This window comes from Lepus europaeus, chromosome 12 (assembly GCF_033115175.1).
Source record: "Lepus europaeus isolate LE1 chromosome 12, mLepTim1.pri, whole genome shotgun sequence".
Lineage (NCBI taxonomy): Eukaryota > Metazoa > Chordata > Mammalia > Lagomorpha > Leporidae > Lepus > Lepus europaeus.
The window spans coordinates 39,372,799-39,393,296 of NC_084838.1; the positions used below are offsets into that span (position 1 = coordinate 39,372,799).

The 20,498-nt window shown below is 44.7% G+C and overlaps 1 protein-coding gene and 1 non-coding gene across 4 annotated transcripts in view; one reads left to right on the top strand and one right to left on the bottom strand.

The window, feature by feature from the left end:
* RUSC2 (RUN and SH3 domain containing 2) overlaps positions 1 to 20,498 on the bottom strand; it is a 72,410-nt gene that overhangs the window by 35,601 nt on the left and 16,311 nt on the right. The gene's annotated exons all lie outside the window — the stretch shown is intronic.
* Positions 3,636 to 3,742, top strand: LOC133772149 (U6 spliceosomal RNA). Its single transcript, XR_009867749.1, has one exon. It is a non-coding gene; the product is annotated as a U6 spliceosomal RNA (small nuclear RNA).

The following is a 20,498-nucleotide window of genomic DNA, read 5'->3' on the forward strand; positions in this document are numbered from 1 at the left end:
AGAAAAATGACAACATGTTCACATAAAAGCTTGTATATAAATGTTCAAAGCATCATTATTCATAATAATAGTCAAAATTGGGAATAGTAAAAATGTTCATCAATAAAAGAAGTGATAAATATCGTATATCTGTATAATTGAATATTATTCAGCAATAAAAAGGAATGAAGTATTGGTATATGCTACATCAGGGATGAACTTTGAAGACAATATACTAAGTGAAAAAAATCAACATTTGCTAAGTCCAAGCAGGTTATATATTGTTTCATTCCACTTGTGTGAAATGTCTAGCATGGGCAAATCTATGAATATTAAATGGCTCTCTGTGTCTCTCCTTGTTTGTAACTCTTTCAAAATAAATATATCAATCTCAAAAAACAAAAATAACAACAAAAAAAGAAAAATAATTAACTAAATGGTGCACTACTATGCAATGGAATAAAATGGAACCATAAAACTTACATTTATAAGGGATGGCATAGAAAAGGCTTTTAAGCTAATAATGAAAAGTAGGGTATAAAACTGTATACAGAGACTTCTGCTTCCTCTAGATATTTATGGAATCCCTTCCACTGCAAAAAAACTGGATCCTATATAACATACATTTAAAAACATTTTTTTTTTACAAAGATTTATTTATTTGAAAGGTAGAGTTACACACACACACAAAGAGAGAGAGAGAGAGAGAGACAGACAGACAGACAGACAGAGAGATCTTCCATCTACTGTTTCACTCCCCAGATGGCTGCAACCGCCAGGAGTGGGCCAGCCCAAAGCTAGGAGCCAGGAACTTCATCCAGATTTCCCATGTCGGTGCAGGGGTCTAAAGACTTGGGCCATCAGGCCGGCGCCACGGCTCACTTGACTAATCCTCCACCTATGGTGCCGGCACCCTGGGTTCTAGTCTAGGTTGGGACTCTGGATTCTGTCCCGGTTGCCCCTCTTCCAGTCCAGCTCTCTGCTGTGGCCCGGGAGTGCAGTGGAGGATGGCCCAAGTGCTTGGGCTCTGCACCCGCATGGGAGACCAGGAGAAGCACCTGGCTCCTGGTTTTGGATCGGCGCAGCGCGCTGGCTGCAGCGCACCAGCCGTAGCGGCCATTTGGGGGGGGTGAACAAACGGAAAAGGAAGACCTTTCTCTCTGTCTCTCTCTCTCTCACTGTCTAACTCTGCCTGTCCAAAAAAGAGAAAAGAAAAAAGACTTGGGCCATCTTCCACTGATTTCCCAGGCACATTAGCAGGGAGCTAGATCAGAAGTGGAGCAGCTGGGACTCGAACCAGTGCGCATATGGGATGTTGGCATCACAGGCAGCGGCTTAATCCACTATACTACAACACCAGCCCAATAACATACAATTTTTTTCTTTTTCAACTTTTATTTAATAAATATAAATTTCCAAAGTACAATTTTTGGATTATAGTGGCTTTTCCCCCCCATAACCTCCCTCTCACCCGCAACCATCCCATCATTTTTTTTTTCTTTTAAAAAATTTATTTATTTGAAAGACAGAGTTCCAGAGAGAGAGGTAGAGAGAGAGAGAGGTCTTCCATCTGCTGGTTCACTCCCCAAATGGCCGCAATGGCTGAAGTTGAGCCTATCTGAAGCCAGGAACCAGGAGCTTCTGCTGGGTCTCCCATACAGATGCTGAGACCCAAGCATTTGGGCCATCTTCTGCTGCTTTCCCAGGCACATTAGCAGGGAGCTGGATAGGAAGTGGAACAGCCAAGACTCAAACCGCCACCTATATGGGATGCTGGCGCTGCAGGCTGGGGCTTTAACTGGCTGTGCCATAGCGCCGGTCCCTCATAATGTATACTTTTAAAAGCACATCAAGGCAAACAGTAAATAGGAGAAATTGCCAAGGCTGATTCCTGGAAGGGGAAAAAATAACTGTGAAGTAAGCATGAGGGAGCATCAGAGTTTCTTGTCAGTCAACTCCCAAAGCATCAATGCAGTCAAAATGAGAAGTCTTGGATCAGTGAAAAAGTAATAGAGCTAAACCTTTGATTTCTGAATTAAGCTGGGAACACTGAAGAAAGCTCAAGCAATCCAAGGTCGATGGTGTCTTACAGCTTTGACAGAAGCAGATACAAATCTTCTCTGGAGAAAAGTATCTCCAAAGTTAAGTCAAAAGGATTCTCAAAATTACAGAGCATGCCCAAATTAACTCACAACCAACCACTACAAGTACACACGAGGGGGTGGGTGTTAAGACTCTGGCTGGGACATAAATGTCCCATGCTGGCGTACGTGGTTAGTTATCTGGCTTCTGACCCCAGCTTCCTGATAATGTTGACCCTGGGAAGCAGCGGTGCTGGCTCAAATAATTGGGTTCCTGCTACCCATGTGGAAGACCTGGATTGAGCTCCCAGCTCCCAGCTTCAGCCCAGTCCGATCTGTCTCTTTCTCTGTGTTATTCAAATTAATTAATTTTTAAAAAATGGAGGATAAAAACATAATGAGTGAATAACAGAAAACAATATATTCATATAGCAAGGACTTCACAAATCAAAAATGACAAATACAGAATGCAGATCATCTATGTGTGAAATGTTTTAAATAAAGGATAAAATCTCTGGGGCCGGCACTATGGCGCAATGGGTTAAAGCCCTGGCCTGAAGCGCTGGCATCCCATATAGGCACTGGTTCTAGTCCCGGCTGCTCTTCTTCTGATCCAGCTCTCTGTTATGGCCTGGGAAAGCATGGGAAGATGTCCTTGGGTCCCTGCACCCACGTGGGAGACCTGAAAGAAGCTCCTGGCTCCTGGCTTTGGATTGGCACAGCTCCAGTCGTTGCGGCCATCTGGGGAGTGAACCAGTGGATGGAAGACCTCTCTGTCTGTCTCTACCTCTCTCTGAAACTCTTTCAAATAAATAAAATAAATTTTAAAAAAAAATTAAGGATAGGGGCCGGCGCTGTGGTGCAGCGGGTTAACGCCCTGGCCTGAAGTGCCGGCATCCGAAATGGGTGCCAGTTTTAGTCCCGGCTGCTCCTCTTCCGATCCAGCTCTCTGCTATGGCCTGGGAAAGCAGTGGAAAATGGCCCAAGTCCTTGGGCCCCTGCACCCGTGTGGGAGACCCGAAAGAAGCGCCTGGCTCCTGGCTTCAGATTAGCGCAGCTCCGGCAGTTGCAGCCATCTGGGGAGTGAACCAACGGATGGAAGACCTCCCTCCCTCTCTCTCTCTCTCTCTCTTTCCCTCTGCCTCTTCTCTCTCTGTGTAATTCTGACTTTCAAATAAATAAAATAAATCTTAAAAAAATTTAAGGATAAAATCTCAAAGATATGCAAGTTCCAAGAGACTATTAGAAATGACCATGAAGATCTGTTATAGAATCAAATGATCAAATGGAGCTTTAAAATTAGAAACAATTATTAAAATGAAAACTCAACAGATGAGTTTTAACAGTGGATTACATAAAGTTGAAGTGAGAATTAGTGAATTGGAAGATAGAGTTGAGGAATTATATAGAACACAATATAGAAAGATAAGCAGACAAAAAAAATGAAAGAGAAATTAAGAGAGGATAGAATGAGATTTAACACACTTATGATGACACATATAATGGCAGATAATATTCCAGAAGTGATAGATGGGAAAGTAGATTAGTAAATAAACTTCAAAAAAGTTAGGAACTGTGCCCGCTTTGGCAGCACATATACTAAAATTGGAATGATACAGAAAAGATTAGCATGGCCCCTGCACAAGGATGACATGCAAATTCGTGAAGTGTCCCATATTTTTGTATTATGCCATGTTGGCCAAAACTGGTGTCCATCACTACAGTGGCAATAATATTGAATTGGCTCAACAGGCTAATCCTCTGCCTAGTGGCACCGGCACACCGGGTTCTAGTCCCGGTCAGGGCGCCGGATTCTGTCCCGGTTGCCCCTCTTCCAGGCCAGCTCTCTGCTGTGGCCAGGGAGTGCAGTGGAGGATGGCCCAAGTGCTTGGGCCCTGCACCCGCATGGGAGACCAGGAGAAGCACCTGGCTCCTGCCTTCGGATCAGCGCGATGTGCCGGCTGCAGCGCGCCGGCCGCGGCGGCCATTGGAGGGTGAACCAACGGCAAAAGGAAGACCTTTCTCTCTGTCTCTTTCTCTCTCACTGTCCACTCTGCCTGTCATAAATAAATAAATAAATAAATAAATAAATAAGGCCGGCGCCGTGGCTTAACAGGCTAATCCTCCGCCTTGTGGCGCCGGCACACCAGGTTCTAGTCCTGGTTGGGGCACCGGATTCTGTCCCGGTTGCCCCTCTTCCAGGCCAGCTCTCTGCTGTGGCCAGGGAGTGCAGTGGAGGATGGCCCAAGTCCTTGGGCCCTGCACCCGCATGGGAGACCAGGAGAAGCACCTGGCTCCTGGCTTCGGATCGGCACGATGCGCCGGTCGCAGCGGCCATTGGAGGGTGAACCAACGGCAAAAAGGAAGACCTTTCTCTCTCTCTCACACTATCCACTCTGCCTGTCAAAAAAATAAAAATAAATAAATAAAATATTGAATTGGGCACAGCTTGTGGAAAATACTACAGAGTATGCACTCGCTCTATCATTGATCCAGGTGATTCTGATATTATTAGAAGCATGCCAGAACAGACTAGTGAAAAGTGAATCATGCAATTTTTTCTTTAATAAAACCTGCCAGAGCTTGTTGTAAAACAACAACAACAACAACAACAAAACAAAACCAAAAGGGTTAGGAAGGAATTAATAATATTAGCTTTCTAGAGAAAATAACCTAACCAAAAGATACTGGTATGTGCATTAACCCGCCTCCCCCTGAGGCGGCTGGCACTAATAGACCGACATCACAGCAGTAGTGTGCGGGAAGCTGCTGGGGTCAGGAGGGCAGTCTGCTGGCTGGCTAGGTAGGTCAGGCATCTGTGCAACCTGATGTTCTAAATGTTCACTCTTGGGGAGGGCCTCACCTCTAAAATCATCAAAGCATTTCTTCTAGCTGGGCCTAACATTTTTTCTTGATTATGTGGGCTGAGTTATCTGTCTTAAGTGGAACTGCATTAGACACTAGGAAATAAGGAATAGAAGAAAGCAGGATAGGGGCCAATCTAAAAACTGGGGTAGTAAATGGAAAATCGCCATCAGAGAATTCCTAGACTGTTTTTTCCTACTTTTGGAGAATACCAACAGCCAAACTTACTTAACCCATCCCTAGCTTTGGATTACTCCTCTGCAAAAACTGAACTACCCCACTGAAAAAGTAATCTCTAAAAAAATAAAATAAAATAAAACAGACCTTAGGTGTTTCTCCCATGAAAAAGCCAGGTGCTACAATCGCTCACCAGACAAGTTCACCAGTGGATACACCTGTTCCTCTCCACATTCTCAGGTTTTTAATGCCTCATTCTAAATATGCATCAGTAGCCAAGGATTACCAGATTTTTGAGGATAGCCTCCAATACAAAAAACAAAGAGCTGGTGCACCTGGGAAAGCAGTGGACGATGACTCAAGTACTCGGGCCCCTGCACCCACATGGGAGACCCGGATGAAACTCCTGGCTTCTGGCTTTGGTCTGGCCTAGCCCCGGTCATTGCTGCCATTTGGGGGAGTGAATTAGTGGATGGAAGAGTGCTCTCCCACTCTCTCTCTGTAACTCTTTCAAATAAATAAATAAATCTTTAAGAAGATATTTGTTAAAACAAAGACGTTAACACTGAGGACATTACTATTAGCCAAACTTTCAGACTTTATTTGAATTTGGCAGGCTATTCCATTAATATACCTTTTTTTCTGTTATTTGGCTTTATACAAAATTAAATACACTGTAAATTTAACAAAGACACTATTAAAAGTAAAATACAGGGGCTGACGCTGTGTTGTAGTAGGCTAATCCTCTGCCTGCAGCAGAGGCATCCCCTATGGGTGCCAGTTCGAGTCCTGGCCATTCCTCTTCCCATCCAGCTCTCTGCTATGGCCTGGGAAAGCAGTGGAAGATGGCCCAAGTGCTTGGGCCCTTGCATGCACGTGGGAGACCTGGAGGAAGCTCCTGGCTCCTGGCTTTGGATCAGCCGAGCTCTGGCCATTTGGAGAGTGAATCAGTGGATGGAAGACCTTTCTCTGTCTCTCCCTCTTTTTCTCTGTAACTACCTCTCAAATAAATAAAGAGAATAAAAAAAAATACAGCCAAACTAAAAACCAGAAAGAAAAATGATATACAGACATGTGCATGTAACAGGCTGCAGATTTTACAAGCATAGTTTAGTAGAGAAAAAGATCTGCATTTCCTGCAATCAAGACAATCAAGTAGTTTTGGAAACTGTCAAGGCAGATAATTTTATGATTAATTAATTTTAGAGGCAGAGAGACAGAGCTCTCTCTAAACACCTACGATGGCTGAGACTTGGTCTGTGCATAGGTGGGAGCTGGTAATGCAGTCCAGGTCTCCCAGGTGGTGACAGAGACCCAATACTGATTCATCACTGCTCAGGGTCTGTGTGGCAGGAAGCTTGAGTCAGGTATCTAACACAAGTACTCCCAATGTGGGTATCTTTCTCTCTTTAAAAAGATTTGTTTATTTGAAAGTCAGAGTTAGAGAAGGTGAGATAGAGAGAGAGAGAGAGGTCTTCCATTCGGCTTGTTCACTACCCAGATGTCTACAATGGCCAAAACTGGACCAGGCCAAAGCCAGGAGCCAGGAGATTCATCTGGGTCTCCCATGTGGGTACAGCGGCCCAGCAGTTAGGCCATCTTCTACTGCCTTCCCAGGCCATTAGCAGGGAGCAGGATTGGAAGTGGAGCAGCAGGACTCAAACTAGTGCCCATATAGGATGCCAGCATGGCAGGTGGAGGCTTTATCTGCTACATCAGAATGCCAGCCTGGGATGCATCTATCTTAACGTCATCTTACTTTCTAGGCCTACAGCCTGCTCCTAGAAGGGTAAATTTTAGCAAAAGCAAGAAGTACTAAAAAAAGACAAGACTATGATCTTAGTATACCTCTATCTCAGGTCTTTCCCCGTAGTCTTTCTGCTGACCTTCTACTTCAAGACACTCTTCTTTAAAAATCAACAGGAAGTACTTTTGTTTGAATTGACCTAGTCAGGCATCTGCTACACCAGCAATAACCTATGTTAGGTAATTCCTTTGGGCCATATTTTTGCCTTAGACTGATTCCAGTAACAAAGGTTAGAAGTGTTCAAATCATAAGAAACCAAAATAAATTATGGTATACTGTACTCTCTTCTCTGATCTAGAAGTATCTGGAGGCTCTAACACCATCTTGATTCAATCAATCAAGCAAGCATCTACTACACTCTTACTATGTATGAGGTACTATGCACTGGATGTTCAGGGGAAATAGCCCCAATTTTAGGGGCTCATAATTTTGCCAAAATCTGCCAATATGTCTTTGGAGAGAGCCAGAGAACAAGAAGGATGTTTCAGGATGTGAGACAATGGTTACAGAAGTCGTTTTAATTTTATCCCCAGCCCTACTATATAAACAGAGCTACCCTGGTTGAAGCAGAGAAGGCAATTCTAGGGGATCTAAGGGCTTAGAGGAAGAAACTGAAAAACCTTTGCGCAAAAGGCAAAGGCCAGGACTGAGCATGATTTGTTGGGGCTGGGATATGGGGAGTGAAATAAATAATTAACTGATAGAAACCAGCCCTTTTTCTTTCTTCTTGGCTCCCAGATCAAAGGTGTTTGCAAAATGATACTGATTAACTTCACTAGTGGGGATTTAACTTCCCAGAACAGAAATAAGACTTTGTAACTGAATGCAGGTGAGTCCGCTTGTGTAACACACTCCGTTCCCTGCCAAGGCTCTACTCCTTTACAGGCCATGAGATTTAGATGGAGGCTCTGAGTTTCCTGTAAGATGTATTTCTCTCCAAAATGTGTGAGAGATGTGAAAGCATTTTGAGGTTTAAAATTTGGTGGTAACAGTGATTTCTGAGTGTGTCTGGGACTGAGTTGCAAAGAGAGAATAAATAAGTTGTTAGATGCTCGAGAGCACCTGACTACGGCATCAGGAGTCTGATTCCACTAATGGAATAGCAGCCACGCCCAGGAGGTCATCTGTCTTTCCTTTGGATCTGAAGCTGCTCCCAGCTGAAGAGGCCACTCTCCCTAACTGGTATTATGCTATTTTGGACTGCAAGTGAGGCCAGCTAGCATGCTGGGAGCATGCTGGAGGGGCCTAGCCTGAAGAGCTGTCCCAGACACACCAGCTGCTTCCTTATTAGGCCTTCCTAATATAGTCCTCTTTCGAAGCACAGAACTAGCTTTGTTTCTAGCTTCTCACACATGTTGTGTGAGCTAAAAGCCCACCCCAAAAGTCAAACACAAACACTCCAGAAGAGGCTTGGCTCTGAAGCAGAATGGATTCTTTCCTAGGACCACCTTGGTGTGTGCGAGCTGTCTTTTCCCCAAGTCTGTGTCCTCCCTTATGAAATGGAAATACACGGGCACCCTCAAAAAATATTACTGACAGAGAATATCCACGGGTGGAACCCTCAACAGGCTCCAAAGCTTTTTACCTCTGATGGTCACAGGTAAAATGGAATGGAAACCACAGCACTGGGAAATCACACCCAGGAAAATACGCTAGAAGGTACCAACTCTCATTGAGCTTAAAAAGTTGATAATAACAAACCTATCTTGGTCCCAGGGTCTCTAGAAAAAAAGGATTATCTCTAGAAAAAAAAAATTCTCTGGTTATGCCGCTGGCAAGTGCATGCCTTTCACCATTAAGCTAACCATTTGAGTCCCTTCTCAGCTCAACTTTCAGTGCTTGTTTAGTGGCATTGGGATCAATCAGATGACCTCTTAAGGTCCCTTTCAGTTCTACTTAGAAACGAAGCCACATTTAAATCCAAAGCCCAGTGTTCTGTATGCAGGAACCCTTGTGCGCTCCAATAGGAATACAAAAAATCATACTCACACCTACACTCCCAGGTGCCTGGCTTCCAACTGCTCCAGTTATAAATCTCTAGAGACTGGGAATTTGCTGGATGTAAATCCTATTTATTTTGAGGCTGTGGATTAGTGGGAGAGAAGAGGACTGTAGTGAATTAGGAAAGCTTTAGTTCCCACCTTGACAGACTGAGGTCTTCAGAGGAGGGCATGGAGAATGTGGCAGTAAATGAGGCCCCCGGACAAAGCCTCTCAGTGCTAGGTGTGGGTGAGCAGCAAGGAGCAGAACCAGCAAGACTAGAGACAGTGTACCAGGGTGGATGCCGGAAAGTCCCAGCAAGGCCTGCTGCGTTTGGAGCACAGCTCTGAAGTGTATTGGCAGGAGCAAGTTAGCTGGAAAAAAGCCCCCCGTGCTGCTCCTCTATTGTTCAGTGTGGCCGGCCCCTTGCTTATTGCTTGGTTGTTCCTTTTGGCTCCTGGTCTCCAGGAAGCAAGGCCAGAGGGTTCTCTGCTTCTTCCCAGTCCCTGCTCCCTCGCCTCACGGAATGAAGCACGCAAGCTGGTAAGCTGCTATCCAATCAGTTTGTCCAAAACTGTAAATAAAAGGGCACATATGCACGGTGAAGTAGGCTATGAGAAGAATCTAGATTGGATTACACAAGCCAGTTGTGGGACCAGAGTCAGGAGATAAAAGGAGAGGGAAGCTAGCTGCCCTTCAAGGACCTCTTCATTTAAGTATACCCTGTCTTCAGCATGACTGCCAGAAGCCATCACCGCCTTGTTCCCCTGGGAAACCAGGTTCTAGTCGGCCGAGTTCTCAGCAGAGGGGTCACTGTCCCTGAAACTCCTGACTCACAATCAAAGTCTTGTCTTCCAGCAGAATTTAGAGACAGTCTCTGGAGTCCAGCACAAGGTGCTTGGTAAGAGTACTGGGTAGGCCTCACTAGCAGGTGGCAGCAAAGACCATTTCTGTACATTATTAACTGGGTTTGTTTTTAAGATATAACACTAAAGTATTAGTAATTTTTTGTTTCTGTTTACTCAAACAAAAAATTTAAAAAGTGTGCCGGCGCCGCGGCTCACTAGGCTAATCCTCCGCCTTGCGGTGCCGGCACACCGGGTTCTAGTCCCGGTCGGGGCACCGATCCTGTCCCGGTTGCCCCTCTTCCAGGCCAGCTCTCTGCTGTGGCCAGGGAGTGCAGTGGAGGATGGCCCAAGTCCTTGGGCCCTGCACCCCATGGGAGACCAGGATAAACACCTGGCTCCTGCCATCGGATCAGCGCAGTGCGCCGGCCGCAGCGCGCTACCGCGGCGGCCATTGGAGGGTGAACCAACGGCAAAAGGAAGACCTTTCTCTCTGTCTCTCTCTCACTGTCCACTCTGCCTGTCAAAAAATTAAAAAAAAAAAAAATTTAAAAAGTGGTGGCTGGAGTCTGGCCTGAGTTCCAAGTATCAGGAACCTCAAAGGCTTGATGTAGAATTAAATAAGATGTTATACATGAGTAAAGTACTGACTTGTGGTAAGTGCTCAGTAATAAGCACTACTATGACTATCTTTGGCAGATGGCCAGCAGAGTCCTTTCCTCTCTCCTTTCTCAGTTTCCCAATAAATCTATAGGCTGCAGGTCCAGGGAACTGGCAGGCAAAAATCTCTTTGGAAGAGCCAAAGGAAATGGAAGACAGTCATTCTTGTCTCTCTCCCCTGTACTCGGACTAAGTCCATCATCTTGTGTCCATTACACCCCAGTAGGCTGGACCCTGGAGACTTGAGGCTCTTCGAACCAAAGACACTAATCCAACTCTGGCATTGCCTGTGGTAGGGCATGCCCCTAGACTGACAGTGCCTCTTCTGGGGCTCAGATCGGATCCCAGTAGGTGAAGGGAAGAAACAATATGATCCCAAGATGGCAAGATAGGTCTGTCCAGGCTGTTGTCTGCCCATCACAGCTGCCTGTGAGGCCTACGGGTTAATAATAGCAACTCTGATGCCAATGGATTAAGACAGAACTGTAGGAGGTGTTTATTTTTACACTCTGGCGTCAGTATCAAGTTCTACTGGTTACTGCCCAAATGTAGGGCAGCTTCCTGCTATAGGAGTGGCCTCAGGCTTCTCCAGGTTGCTAAGTTGGATTCTGGAGGAAGCAAGCCTTGTTGAAAACAGTGCTGCATTAACAGAGACTGGGAAGGGGAAAGGGAAACAGAGCGCCCCAATGTTCAGTTGTCCAGTTCCAAATCTCTAGGATCAGCTGGATCTCAAATCGAAAGCTGTTGCCCACAGCATTCTCCTAAGCCAGGTAGGCCTTGTTCTTTTTTTTTTTTTTTTTGAGCCAGGTAGGCTTCGGATGAAAGACCTAATATGTTGTTTTGTACAGGATATGCACAACATACACAAATTAGCTGCACTGGAAATGATCTAAATAAAAACAAGGAAAAACTGCCACTCAGCTAACCAGCTCAGCTTGTCAGTCACCAGTTCAAGATTAGTGTAGCAAGTGTTGACATTGTGATGTTCTGACATCTGCTGACAGAAAGTCTTCTTGAGAAGGCTTTATGGAATATTTAAGACAAAGCAGAGGTTAGGCCAGTTCTCAAATGATTTCCTGGTTATTAGCAGGTATATCAGATTCCTTGAAAATTTGTGTCACCAGAGCTTCCTTCCTAGACACAACAGGATAGAAACACCAAGAAGCAAGCCTCATCTGGCTGGCAGCCAGTGCCCAGATAATCTTTCCTCAAAGTCTCCTTAGTCCCCAAGGGATAAACGAAGGTTCTAGGACCTGACTCGGACTGCAGTGTCTGGAGCCCTCTGGGTGTCCCACTTTGCCTCTGCAAGGCCGACCCTGGCACAGGTTTCCACTTGCCCCAGCACGCAGACAGCAGCTAAGAGGAGGCTGACAGCCAGACAGCTGATGTAAATAGATGTAGATGGCGTGCTGGGTGCCACGTGCTGGCAGACTATTGTGGAATGACAGAAATGCACCACACACCAGGTAGGAATGCTCAAGTGGAAAAAAAGCAGCCAAGCTCACATAGTAATGACTCCATCATCCTCCTGCCTGTGGCTGACTCACAACCATCCTCGGTGACACAACATACCGATACCTTTAGGAGCTGGGATGCTGGCAGGAAGGCAGGCTGGTAAACCATTAGTCAATATGTTTTTTTTCCTCCATCATACAAGGCTTGTTCACTTGGTCATCAGAACAATGCAGCCTCAGAAACAACTAAATTTGATCACTAGTGATAAGGGAGTTTGATCTCAGCCCTATCTGGAAGCTGCCCGTGCCTACGATAGTGGCAGGATGCCCGAGGATGGGAACACTGCTATCATTCTTGGCTTTTTCTCTAACTTGCTGGGTCATCTGGGGCAGGGTACCTGTCTTCTCAAAGCTTTAGGTTCACCATCTGGAAACGGACTAATTGTATTAAGTCCCTGATGGTATGGCAAGGAAAAATGTTTTTTGGGAAAAAAAGTAATAGGAAATGCAAATGCTGTCAAGTGTTTGATCTAAAATTTTTCAGAAATATACCTATCACTCACACATCTAGGTGGAGATCCTGGCCTTCTGGGTCACAGAGGCCTGTTGGGAAGTGGGCCTGGTCCATGCTCAGAGCTGCTGTGCCCTCCGGTTCACACTTTTGTTTTGAGGAGCAGGTGAAACAGTGAGGAATCTGCTTACCTAGATATAATGTATTAATTTCCTCTAAAGTGTAATAATAGAAAAAGTAGAAACATGCAAGCCAGATGAAACACCTTCACTTTCCCCACTGCTAGATTTGGGAGTTACAAACCAAATCCACCCCTATTTGAGGGCCCAGGACACTTGTCTGAGGCTTGTATCCCAGATAGCTCATTCAGCAGCAAGATTTACTGGGGTTGGCCTAAAAGGCCTGAGAAAGCAACGTTAATGAAGGGATTCATTCCACTGCTCAGTTAGAACAAAGGCAAGACTGTATTCCAAACCCAACACAACCTTCACTCTTTCCAGCCCAGCAGTCCCTCAGGATGCGGTTCGCCTAGGCCTCCAGAACGCGAAGAGGAGAAGTCGAAATCTGTTCTTTACTCGTGTTGACATCTTGTCTTTGCCAATGCCTACCTTGGGAGTCAAGAGATGCTTAAGCTTCCTGTTGGCTCTGGGGAGCCTGACCACCTTTCAGAGAAGGGGCCTCTATTTGAGCGATCAGCAAACTCTTCCCATAAAGGGCCAGATTGTACTATTTTGGCTTCGTGGGACACATAATTCTGCCACATAGCCTTTGCATTTTAAACTTTGTTGTTAGTTAATAACTTATTAATAATTACAAATCAATAATTAGTTGTATAATTTATAGCTGGTAATTATTTGTATACATGGAATACAAAGTAATGATCAACACCCACAATGTGGAACGATTAAATCAAGCTAATGAACATATCATCACTTTTTTTGTGGTGGAAACATTTGAAATGTACTCTTAGCAATTTAAAAATGTATAATACACTTTTTCCCTCAATCCTTTAAAAATGTACAAGTCATTCTCAGTTTTGTGGAGCATCCTTTGCTGACCCTTATTCTAGCTCTTAAAAGACCTCTTTATTCAAGTTCTGTAATCTCAAAGTCTGGCCTTCTTGGGCCTGCCTAAAGATGCGCCTTCTTCCCACAGGGCTGATGCAGGTATTTCAGAGGTAGCCCCTCTGAGGAGCCAGTGAGGAATGTGAAGGAGGAACCCTGAGGTTATTTGTACTGGAGCTGACAGGCTGGCTAATTTCCCTCACATAAAGCACTTCAAAAGCATCTGTGGAATTTGGTTTATTGCATTATCATTCTGGGGTGTAGACGGAACCATAAACCATCTTTATCTTTCTATTTCTGCTGAACGATACTATTCCATGCCTTTACAAGGCATCCTCCCCGCCTCCCTGCTCCCAGGATCCAAATCCACACTTGCAATGGCTCAGGCCCTAATCCCCCTGCTCTCCAGTTCTGTATGTGGTCTAGTTGTGTATAACAAGAAAACTATCCAGACAGATGGGTTTGAACACAGTAAGTATGGATGAAAGGCATGCGGATGGATGAGTCCATTTCAAGCAAAGACTTAGTGCTTTACAGCCAATGTAGACACTATCACAGGTTTTGTAAATAGGATCAAACTGCTATGGGGCAACCTAAGAATGATGTACAAATGGTTAGTGAATCTTTGGGATTATAACTCTCCATATAACATGAGCTAGAAGTAAATGAATGACACAGCTGAAGACTAATACTTATAATAATATGAGCTATTATTTATTATTTACTATGCTATCCATCATATTAAATATGTAATAAATGTATTTTTTTAAAGATTAATTTATTTGAAAGGCAGAGCAACAGAGACTGAAGGGGAGAGGGAGAAAGAGAGCGAGCGAGCGAGTGATTTTCCACCTGTTGGTTCACTGCCCAAATGCCTGCAACAGCCAGAATTGAGCCAGGCTGAAACAAGGAGCCAGGAATTCCATCTGGGTTTCCCAAATAGGTGGCAGGGACCCACATCATCTGCTGTTTGCCTAGGCACATTAGCAGGGAGCTGGACAGGAAGCAGAGCAGCTGGGACTTGAACTGGTGCTCTGATATGGGATGCTGGTGTTGCAAGTGGCAGCTTAACTCCCTGTGCCACAACACTGCCCCCTCATAAATACATTTTGAATCTTCACAGTAACCATGCAAAGCAAATATTGTAATTAATTAGTTAATTAATTATTTGAGAAGGAGAGAGAGAGAGGGAGAAAGACACTAGATAGAAAACTCCCATTTGCCAGCTCATCCTCCAGATACCCACAGTGGCTGGACCAGAGTCAGGGCCTAAGCTGGCAGCTGGGGACTCAATTCAGCTCTCCATGTGGAAGGCAGGGACCCAGCTGAGTCATCACCACTGTCTCCCAGGGTCTGCACTGCCAGGAAAAAGGAGTCAGAAACTGTGAGGCCGGCACTGTGGCTTAACAGGCTAATCCTCTGCCTTGCGGCGCCGGCACACCAGGTTCTAGTCCCGGTCGGGGCGCCGGATTCTATCCTGGTTGCCCCTCTTCCAGGCCAGCTCTCTGCTATGGCCCGGGAAGGCAGTGGAGGATGGCCCAAGTGCTTGGGCCCTGCACCTGCATGAGAGACCAGGAGAAGCACCTGGCTCCTGGCTTCGGATCAGCGCGATGCGCCGGCGGCGGCCATTGGAGGGTGAACCAACGGCAAAAAAGGAAGACCTTTCTCTCTGTCTCTCTCTCTCTCTCTCTCTCACTATCCACTTTGCCTGTCAAAAAAAAAAAAAAAAAAAAGAAAGAAACTAGACATGCAAATGTGGATCATGAGGGACTTAACCAGCATCTCAAGTAAATATTATCACTCCTATTTTGTAATTGAGCAAATTGAGGTTCTTGCAGAAATTAATGCTATCCAAGATCACAGAGCTAGAAAGTAAGGACTTGTGTTTGGAATTCTCATCTGACTAATATCAAAGCCCTTACTCTTTCCACATTTATAATATACTGCTAATATCCTTGGTGGAGTACAATAAACAAATGCCTTAGTATGGGATTAATATACAGCAGCAATCCATTATTCTGTCTTTACATAGTTTAAATATTAATGAATGACAAGATACTGAACATCTCAAACATGGCAATTTCATGTGGTAGTGATTTAATACAAATCAATATAGTTACGTTCACATTTAAGCAGGGGAGTTAACACTTGTTCATTCTTGACAAGAATAAAACAAAATTTTAATATTCTAAATCTTTGCCCAGTGGCCAAATAAATCTCTCTCAAACACTGACATATGTATATCTTTGTGCAATCTATGTTATTTTGTAAACAATTCAGATGAATTGAATTAGTTTCACACTTTCCCAGGGCTGAATATGTTAATTGCCAATCAAATATTCATTCCCCCACAGTAGACATTTGGTGTAGTGGTAAGACTCCCTTGGTTGCCACCATCCTGTATCAGAGTATCTGGGTTTGTGTCCTGGCTCGGATCTTGATTGCAGTTTCTTGCTAACGCCCATTCTGGAAAGCAGAGGTGCTGGCTCAAGTAGTTGGGTCCCTGCCACTTCCATGACAGACCCAGACTGGGTTTCCATCTTCTGGCTTCAGCCTGGCCCAGCCCTGGCTCTTACCCCCATTTGGGGAATGACTCAGTGGATAGACCTGTCTGCCTCTCTTTCTCTGCCTCTCTACTTTTCAAGTAAAAAAAAAAAAAATTCATTCTTCTTTTCTCTTTCAAACTAACAGAACCCAAATATTCAGCTGGGTACAATGCTGCCCAACTAAAATGCTACATTTCCACCTCCCTTGCAGGAGGTCATTTGACTGAGTTATGGTGGGAGTGTTGTGTGGGACTTCTGGGTAATCTCTTTATGACCAACAGGAGGCATCCTTCATTCTCCATCCTGCACTAGGATGGTAGATATGGTGAACAATTCAGTAAGCCATAAAGATGACCGAGGGACAGCAGAGCAAATAACTGGAAGGGGCCTACCCAGGTCTTTTAATGACTGTGGAGCTGCCATACCAGCCCAGGACTGTTTATCTCTGGATTTCTGCTTTGATTGTTGAGAAAGAAATTAACTTTTACCTTATTCAAGTCACCAATTTTGGGTTTCTGTTACCCATATATCCTTCAACTTTATTTATCCTACTAAATAAAAAAATTGTCTTATTATTCTACTCATACCTCTCCATCCCTTCTGCTACTTAAGACTAACCTGTACTGATCAGCTGGCTGAATTCCTATGTCAGCTCTAACCTGATCTCCCTCTAAAGAGTTATCCTTTGAAAATGAGATCTATTTATATCACTCTCTTGCTTAAAAAACCCTCAAGGCCTTCCATAAAATCCAAACTCCTTAAAGGTATACGCTGCCCTTCATCACTCACCTCTTCAGTCTCAGTGTTTTTTGCCAGGCAGAGTTAGACAGTGAGAGAGTTATAGACAGTGAGAGAGACAGAGAGAAAGGTCTTCCTTCCGTTGGTTCACTCCCCTAATGGCTGCTATGGCTGGCACTGCGCTGATCCGAAGCCAGGAGCCGGGTACCTCCTCCCGGTCTCCCATGTGGGGGCAGGGACCAAAGCACTTGGGCCATCCTCCGCTGCCCTCCCGGGCCACGGCAGAGAGCTGGACTGGAAGAGGAGCAACTGGGACTAGAACCCAGGGCGCCGGCGGAGGATTAGCCTACTGAGCCACGGTGCCGGCCGCTTCAGTCTCACCTTTTGCCGTGCAGTTATACCATCAATTCTACTGACTGAACACTGCTTCTCCATTTATGTGGCTAATTCCTAATTACTGCAGGTTTTCAGTTAAACTATCACACATTCCTTGGCTCTTACTAGCCTACATTATGTGCCATGGTTGTGTGCTTTTTATAATTGTTCCCTGGCTTCTAACACTAGACAGCAAGCTCCATGGGGCTGGAACTCTGTATATCATTATCTGCTACTATAACAGCATCTTCCCTTCTCTTTCCCCATCTTAACTAACACAAGCTAACTACTAGTAATCTTCTGACTTACCTGGGACCAGTCTTGTTACTGTGGCTAGTCTGCTGACCCACTGTCTGCCCTGACCTCCCGCAATGACCTTTTCTCCTTGAAAAGTCATCCTGCTAGCTTGCAAATTGGGGAAGAGCATATCTAGGACCACAAAGTCTGCTTTCTTCCTGGTAACCGGCACTCCTGGATCAGCTCTCCTCTCTGGTGTATTGGCTGTCCAGTGTTGAGCAGCTCGGGATTAGTTTTGTTCTGACAACAGTGTCTGGCATAGAGTAGATAAAGATTCTCAAATGAGTGAATGAAATGTTCAAGAGGGCAGTCAAGTAATATGCAGCAAAATTTGAAAGAAGCATATTCTTCAGCCTACTTCTATGAAATGTATTAATAAATTATATTGAAAAATCACACAAAATTATATGCATAGGGGTATTTGTTGAGGCACTATTAAAAGCAAAAACATTAGAAAATATTCTAAATGTTCCCTCATTAGTGAATTAGTTAAATAATTATGGCACAATCCATGCAATGATGTACTCTACAAAACATAAGAAAATATTGTGTTGTGATGGTTGCTAAGATAAAACTGTACACAGGACATTGCTTTTTTTTTTAATAAAGCAAATTATGAAGTACAATTTTTATTTAAAATTAAACATTTTTATTAAACAAATGGATACACATTTTCTTCTTTTTTTCTTGTAATTTCTGAGAATTCTGGCAGTAAACAGGTTGATGGACTTTTTTGGGCCCTCTGGAGTCCTCAGAAGCCTGAAAGCCTGAACTTCATGGGCCACATCAGCACAGAAGACACGAGGGACTAGTCACGTACAGCATGAAAGAGGACAGACACCTCTACTGGGACAAGTGCTTACTGAATGCCTATTGAGTGTCTAACTTCAGGGAAGAAGCAAAAGCCGCAGGCATGTCCTGGGGCAAATTGGGTTTCACTGAGAAAGCTAAATGTTATTTTGGAAGATTCATGTGACAAAGTCTTGAAATGCTTTATATCAACTTGGGAAAATTAGGGAAATAAAACAATTAGGATGAAGATACTCTTTAAACTTATGCCTGTTCCTTTCACTAATAATTTTGTAAAATAACAGTCATACCTGAAGAGGGGGGATTTTTTTTTCCTTGAATTAGCACATTAGTCACAGGTAGACATAAACCTCCTACCATTTTTATAGAGGAGAGTTAAGATACAAGAATTACATAAAGCACCAAGGGCTATAAGGCAAAGAAGTAGGGGCTGGTGCTGTGGTATAATGAGCAAAGCTGCCGCCTGTGGTGTTGGCATCCCATATGAGCACTGGTTGAGTCTTGGCTGCCCCACTTCTGATCCAGCTCCCTGCAAATGGCCTGCGAAAGCAGCAAAAGATCATCCAAGTGCCTGGGCCCTTGCACCAAAGTGGGAAACCTGGAAGACGCTCCTGGCTCCTGATTTCAGACTAACCCAGCTCCAGCCATTGCTACCATTTGGGGAGTGAACCAGCAGATAGAAGACCTCTATCTCTCCTTCTCTCTCTCTCTCTAACTCTGCCTTTCAAATGAACAAATACTTTTTTTAAAAAAAGCAAAGAAGTATAGTTATTTAAATAATTTCTCTTTTCCTCTTGGTTGTACACTGAGGATAGAGACTATCTCCTACATCTTGGAAGTCACTCAACTTAGCCTAAAGTCTAGCACATGGTAGATGCCTAAAACGATAACTGAACTAAGGAGGACTTAATTAAGTCCTAAGGAGGACTTAATTTTACCAAACTTAATTGGAAAACTGTATTCCTACAGAACACAATTTGGTTCATTATAGCTGTGAACATTTTTAAAATTAATTTATTTGAAAGTCAGAGTTAGAGAGAGAGAGAGAATCTTCCATGTGCTGGTTTACTCCCCAGATGGCAGGCTGCAATGGCCAGGGCTGAGGCAGACTGTAACCAGGAGCCAGGAGCTTCATCTGGGACTCCTCTGTGGGTGGCTCGACCCAAACAGTTGAGCCATCTTCTGCTGCTTTTCCCAGGCCATTAGTAGGGAGCTGGATTGGAAGTGAAGCATCTGGGGATCCAACAGGTGCCCATATGGGATCCTGGGCTCGCAGACGGCAGCTTAACCCACTATGCCACAACTCTGGCCCTAGCTGCGAACGTGCTTACACACGTAGTACTAGTCCTCTTTGCTAGGCTGTGGGATGCCTAGCAAAGTGGTTGGCTTTTGGTACAAGCAACTCCTCTCCTAGAGTTCCCATCCCACCCGCACTGCATTCCCTCTAATGCAGGTCCCGGGCATGAGAACCAAACGGCATGTTTCGGCCAGAACCAGACGCCCCTCCCCCAGCCTTTTCTTCCTGTCTCCTCCCTTACCCTGGCCAGCCTTCAATTCTGGCCTCTTAGCTGCTTCCAGTAGGAGTTGCTGAGCAGCTAGGAAGGAATGCAGGATGTGTCTCCAGAAGTCCAGCGCTAGCTGAGGAACAGTTTGTTTTTTTCCTCAAAAAGGCAGTCTATAAAGTTACATAAGACTGGGCTCTCTTCATGGGGAGGTATTCCAACTCCATTCTTAAGCTGCTTAGAGTTGCAGGAAGAGGGTTTGGAATTTCCTGTTTGGTCAGCCTATACCAGTGCCATCTCTGGGTCAGAGGTAGGCAGGTTCCAGCAGAGAAGCCATTATCTCTGGGTTCCCATTGCCAGCTGCAGGCCCACTGAGTTCACCTGGGGACAGGAAACAGCAGAATCCATTTATAGTTCAAACCTCAGAACAAGAACTAGCCCCTCCGCTAGAAACTCAGCTCATCTGGCATCAAGTCTTGGAGCCCCACCAGCAGGAGGCAGGGCCTGGGGAATCTAACAGCCCAAGCCAGAAGACCAGCAGCACTCTGGGAGGGCTTCCTTTCCTGCATTAGGTAAATGCATAAAGGAATTTGTGGTCCTGAGAGTCTTACAGGGGCTCTTCAACACATTCACAGAAAATGCATGTTATCTTTTAATTCCATTTTCCTACAAATTTAAAAACATCATTATTCATTTATTTGAGAGGTAGGGGAGGGAGAAAAAGGGAAAGGGAGAGAAACAGAGAGAGAGAGCCAGAGAGCGAGTGCACTCATCTACTGATTCACTCCCCAGATACCCTCAACAGCC